This window comes from Elephantulus edwardii, unplaced genomic scaffold (genome assembly GCF_000299155.1).
Source record: "Elephantulus edwardii isolate Elephantulus edwardi_28Jun2011 unplaced genomic scaffold, EleEdw1.0 scaffold00281, whole genome shotgun sequence".
Classification (NCBI taxonomy): domain Eukaryota; kingdom Metazoa; phylum Chordata; class Mammalia; order Macroscelidea; family Macroscelididae; genus Elephantulus; species Elephantulus edwardii.
In genome coordinates, this window is record NW_006400031.1 from 1300913 (window position 1) to 1307209 (window position 6297).

At 42.8% G+C, this 6297-nt stretch overlaps 1 protein-coding gene across 1 annotated transcript in view; it reads right to left on the bottom strand.

Annotated features, from left to right (window-relative positions):
- CLSTN2 (calsyntenin 2) overlaps positions 1-6297 on the bottom strand; it is a 611561-nt gene that overhangs the window by 415247 nt on the left and 190017 nt on the right. The gene's annotated exons all lie outside the window — the stretch shown is intronic.

Consider the following 6297-nt stretch of genomic DNA (forward strand, 5'->3'; position numbering starts at 1 on the left):
TCGTAATGTGGTGAAACCAGCAGAACTGGCTATCAAGTCAGCTTCTCTTCATTATGCTGATAGCACAGCCTCACTTACTCAAATGGAAGAGAACTTGAAACCTTTGCTGCAGAAGGTCAAAGACCACAGCCTTTGATATGAACTGCGTCTCAACACCAAAAAAACCAAACTCCTCACCGTTGGGCCAATGATCAACATCATGATAACTGAGAACAGATTGAAGTTGTGAACAATTTCGCTTTAATTGGGTCCACAATCAACACTCATGGTGACAGCACTCCGGAAATCAGAAGATGCATTGCAGTGGGAAAATACGCTCTCAAAGACCTCTCCAAGGTGCTTGTTGGTGGGATTGTAAAATGGTACAACCATTCTAGAAGGCAGTTGGCATTTCCTCAAAAAGCTGAACGCAGAAATTCCATATGACCCAGCTATTCCACTACTTGGACTATGAGAACTGAGGCATAAACTGAGATTTGTACACCAATGTTCGTAGCAGCATTATTCCCCATTGCAAGAACATGAAAACAGCCCAAATGTCCAACTACAAATGAATGGATTGAGAAATTATGGTACAGTCACACAATGGAATACTATGCAGCACACAGGAACAATAACTTTGTAAATTATTACTTAACTTGGGAGGGACCGGAGAGCACTATGCTGAGTGAACTAACTCAGTCCCACAAGGATAAATATTGTATGAGACCATTATTGTAGAATGAGTATAAGGATCCAGGAGGGGTGGGAGAGGCTGGAAGCAGAGGGATGTGGATGTGCAGGGGGAGGGGGAAATTAATCATTGGATTGTACAATTTGATGGGTGGGGGAGGTGAGGAAATGGAAAGAATTTATTCAAATTTGTATTTGAAGTTTGTAGATAAACTAGTAGAAGAACTAAAAAAAAAATTAAAAAAAAAGTCATGATGCCAATTCAAAGGCTCAGGGTCCAAGCCGTAGTCTATCCAGCTACTTCCTATACATCTGCAGGTTGAATACTAAATAAGGATTACATCAGAGTAATTGATGCCTTTGAGCTGTAGTGTTGGAGACGAGGACCGAATATCCCATGAACTGGAAAAAGAATTATGACAAGAGTCCAGAATGAAGGTTGCGTAGTGGAGTGTACTGGGGTGGGGAGGATTGTATATCAATTAAGGAATTATTCTTTTACTTTTCAAAAAGAAGAGTGAACTAGGGGGAGGGGTGGGCAGGGAGAAAAATGCAACATGAATGAATGGAAATCCAAAATTTCTGTAAACGTCCATTAAAATTAATAAAAATTTTAAAAGTCTATCTTGGAAGTAGTGCAACCAGGTGCTCCTTGGAACCAAGGATGGTGACACTTCTTCTCATATACTTTGGTCATGCTGTCAGGGGGAGTCAGTGTTTGGAAAAACACCTTGTTGGGAAAGAAGAGGTGTCAGAGAGGAGAGGAAGACCTTTGACTAAACGGACTGACACAGTGACTCTAATAACGGACTCTAGCATCTCAGAAATGGTGAGCAGGGCACAGAACAGGGCAAGATTCAGATCTATTGTTCACAAGGTCGCTCTCAGTTGCCGTCTACTTGACAACACTTCAGAACAACATCAACACAGCCTACAGCCAGCACCACCCCTCTGCGGGGCCTCTGAATTCCTACAGTCAGCCTGCAAGGACCAAGGTGCAAGCCACCACACTGAAGTGTGTCTTCAGGCTGAATTTGCTCTGAGGGTTTTTGCTGGCCCTTCTGGCAATCACCCTCACCTCTTCATGTCCCCAATAAGCCTCCAGCTGGAGTCCATTTTAAATGCTCCGTGTCCAAAGTATTTCACAAACTGCAGGGCTCTCTCTCTGCTTGGAAAATATTGTTATAATAATGGCTGGGAAAGAATGCCGGACAAATATTTAGAAATTATTTAGATCAACTTCTCCTTTCTCACATGACAGGGAGGGGAAACAGTCCAGAGAAGCCAAGCAACTTGTCAAGGATCCGAAGGTTGGACGGTGACTGAGCTGCGGCTACAGTCTGAGTCAAGTCGGTGGAATCCTGATCAGACACTGACAGGGCAGTCAACATCTTGTTAGGTAGACGGGAGAGGAAGCTGCAGGTGCCCAACAGGACAAGCTGCATCCCAATCTTCTCTGGCTTCCTAGACCTAGTAATATGCTCGGCACCTGAGAAATGAACTGCCGAGTGAATTGAATTAAAGAGCCTATCAGTGCTCAGACTCCTGTTTCCTCTTTTGCACACTGAGAACTTAAAACATCACCTCAAAACATGCATGTTTATTGTGGCTTTGTTCACAATAGCAAAGAGTTGGAAACAACCTAAGTGCCCATCAAAAAACGAATGGCTAGAGAAGCTGTGATATATTCACACAATGGAATACTACGCTGCTTTGAAAAACAAGGAACTCATACAATATTATTCAAAACGGGTGACCCTGGAGGACATTATGCTGAGTGAAATATCTCAGTCACAAAAGGACAAATACTGCTTAGTGCCACTGTTGTAGAACGGGACTGCCATCAGGGTTGGGGTGAGACTGAGAAAAATTGGATAAATTATGTCTACTTCATTCAAACTGTTGAGGGAGAGAACTGTTAAAAAGCGATATATAATTGGGTAGTATGGTTATGACAAGAGTCCAGAGTGAAGTTTGCATAGTGAAGTGTACTGGGGTGGGGGTGGGGGGAATTGTATCCCAAGAAAGAATTTTTCTTTTACTTTTCAAAGAGAAGAGCTAACTGGGGGGAGAGGGGTGGGCAGGGAGAAAAATGCAACAATCAATGAATGAAAATCCGAAATCTCTGTAAATGATCTTTAAACTTAATAAAATTTAAAAAAAAAGCAACCAAAATCATCACCTCGCATCCTGATGTCATTCAAGAACGCCTCAGGTATTCCCAGCATCAGTGTACCAGTGTCTGTCTCCCAAACAAGATTATGTACTTACCGGTCAAGGCACAAGCTCAGCGTCTCCTGTGCATTTCAGTGTTGCGTGGGGCCTGGGGCTTCAGAATGCCAAGCCCACCCTGAAATGTTAGTCCTTATTTGGAAACTTAGGGCTGTGTGGGTCCATGCAGGGACCTCCTCCATCTCTCCTTACAAGCCCTTTCCTATCCCCACCTTCATTCCCTGCCTCTCACCACCTATCTGCCTCCCTGACTGCGCTGTTCACCTAATTCTCTCCTCCAGCCGGAAAGCCTGGCACAGAAAGGACTTAACACTGTCTAGATCATGATTTTGTACACGACAGGTATTCAATAAACGTGTGTTAAACACAGAAACCGTTTGGGCCACACAAGTTTGCCTTGTTTTCAGCCAATGTTTGCTAGCCTTTGAGAGTAAATGCTTTAAAGACCATAGTTTTCAAAGAACTCCTACGCAAACCCAGAATTAATAAGCATATAAATTACAAATCTCACCATGTAGAACAAATTGGATTTCTTTTCATTAATAGCAAGGAAGCAGAAAACAAGTGCAATCTCTGGGGAGTCAAATGAACACAGTTATTCACCATTTTCTTTCTCATTCTCGTTTTCCTCCATCTATAAACCCATCTTTATTCAATTACATAGCTCATAAATATGGTCCCTGTATGACAGCACAGCTAAAAAGTGTCTCCACTGTCAGGGCCTCTGACAGCTCAGCGAGGCCTTTGTAATAACAGTTCTGATGCTGGAGCTAAGAATGTAAAAACCAAAAAAAGAGGGAAAGATACAAATAAATAAGCAAAACCCAACCAGGTCTTGGATCATCACAATGTCTCAAATGTTAAGGTCTCGACCTGTTGGTTTTTTTAATCAAGTACTTGCTAACGGAGCTCTTGTGTTGTGGATAACAGTGTGAATGAAAATTATTGGTGAAAAACAGTCTTGGCATAAAACGTTTTTATAACTGGAGGGGGGAACCAGTAACAAGTCCAGATACTAAAAATTAGGAAAAGGTCATTTATTCCTGCCTGCTGCAGAAAAGGAATAAGATAGATAAAGATTGAGAGAATTGGAGAGTGAGGACCCAGCTAAAACTCCAACTCCTCCAGGTTACATTTGAGAAAAGATTTCATACACGTTCTATTAATGAAGTTCCCTTTACATTAAGGTGATGATGGAAAAGAGGGTGTTCATGCATTTGGTCTCTTGGCTTCTTGGATAAAAGACCTTCTGGTATGAGTGGTAGCCTCACATCTTCATCTCATCAGAGACCAGCACAATATGTGCAACAAAAGGGGATACAAAATCAGATAAAGCTGTGGGTCTTGGTTGATGCTGCTGAGGTTGTTGTTATGTGCCGTCGGGTTACCTGTGACTCATAGTGACCTTCTGTACAACAGCCCTAAATTCTGTTCTGTCCTGTGCCAATCTCACTGTCTCTGCCACACCCATCCTGATTACCCCAGTCACTGAATCAATCCATCTCATCCAGGGTCTTCCTCTCTTGTGTTGTCCCTCCACCCTCCCAAGCATGATGCCCCTCTCCAAGGACTGGTCCCTCCTTACAGAATGTCCAAAGTATGTCAGATGAAGCTTCAAGTCCTGGTTGATAGGGCATAGAAATGTAAATGAAGAAGACCAGGAGCTGTACCTCTCCAAAGTACTAAAGAGCAATAGTGTCTCTCTGGAGACTAAGGTGTGTCTGATATAGGCCATGGTCTTCACAATCACTTGTTATGCATTAGAGAGTTGAACAGTGACTGAGGAGGATAGAAGGAGAATTGATGCCTTTGAGCTGTGGTGCTGGAGAAGAGTATTGAGGGTACCATGGACTGCTAAGAAAACAAAGAGATTCATCCTGGAGAGGGTTAAACTGGGCGGATCCTTCGAGGCAAGGATTCTGAAGCTCTGGCTGACATACTTTGGACATGTTGTGAGGAGAGAACAGTCCTTGGACAGGGACATCATGCTTGGGAGGGTGGAGGGACGACGACGGCGCAAGAGGGGAAGGCACTCTAACGAGGTGGATTGATTCAGTAACTGGGGTAATCGGGATGGGTGTGTCAGAGGCAGTGGGATTGGCACAGGACAGAACAGAGTTTAGGGCTGTTGTACATAGGGTCGCTATGAGTCCGGAGTGACTAGATGGTTCATAACAATAACAACAACATCCTTGCTTTTAAGATGTTAATGCTGTATGTGCATAGTAAAGGAGCTTTGCTCGCAAGGTGGATGAAATTTAAGAACTAATTGGCCTGGAGGTTTCTCTGAATTGGCTATGTTGTTGTGGTGCACCCATCAGTCAGAACTGATCATAGTTCACCCTCCCGTGGGTTTTATGAGGAAGTTAATTGAATGGGAGGAGATTGCCCATCTTTCTCCCCAGGAGAAGCTGATGGATTCAAACCATGTGCCTTTGAGATTGCAGTGCAGCTTCTTACCACTAGGTCACTAGCTCTGTAGTCAACAACAGTATTTACAGTAAAACACTTTACATTTGCTTTATACTTAAACACCTCTCCCTCTTGTTCAGTGATTGAAGAATTTGCATCTATGATCATCATTTTGTTAAAATCTGGATTTAAGGGGATTTTATGCAGCGGCCATGGCTGGACAATTTCTCTTACTCCTCTTGTGTCTTCTTTAGTATTGCTGATTGAATGAACTGGATTGAGAAACTTAAGATAAGGTCTGGCCATGTCACCCCCACCTCCCCAATGGGGTGGTAACTTTAGAATTTTCTAAAAAACCATAGTTATATAGTTATAAAACTGACATCAGTTTTCTTCAGCCTGCAAAACTAGTTACTTGGCCTCAGAATTCTGTTTCCTTTCTTTAGTTATGTGGAGTAGTTTAATCTGTTTACCAGGAGAGGAAACACATCTCTCCCAGATCTCTTTGAGGCTGTTTCCCAGTCATAGGTAAATTGTATCTTAATCTGCCTGTTTACCAGGAAGGGGACTGTGCCCTTCCTGAATTACTGGTGCTTAAATATGAGCTGTTCTTTTCAGATATAGAAAGGCTTTGATTTTACTTAACAAAGGTTTATTGTTAAGCAAGTTGGTGTCTCACCCTAGTATAAAAGCCTGGTAACCTCATTGATTTCACATGCAAGCAAGATTCTACTGAAGATTATCCAAAAACGACTGGGACAGCACATCAGCAGAGAACTGCCAGAAGTCCAGGCTGGGCTTAGAAGGGGTCATGGTACTAGGGATGTTGTAGCTGATGTTAGATGGATCTTAGCTGAAAGCAGGGAGTACGAGAAGAATGTATATCTGTGTTTCATTGATTATGCAAAGGCATTTGACTGCGTGGATCATAACAAACTGTGGCTGACTCTGAGAAGAATGGGAATCCCAGAACATTTAATC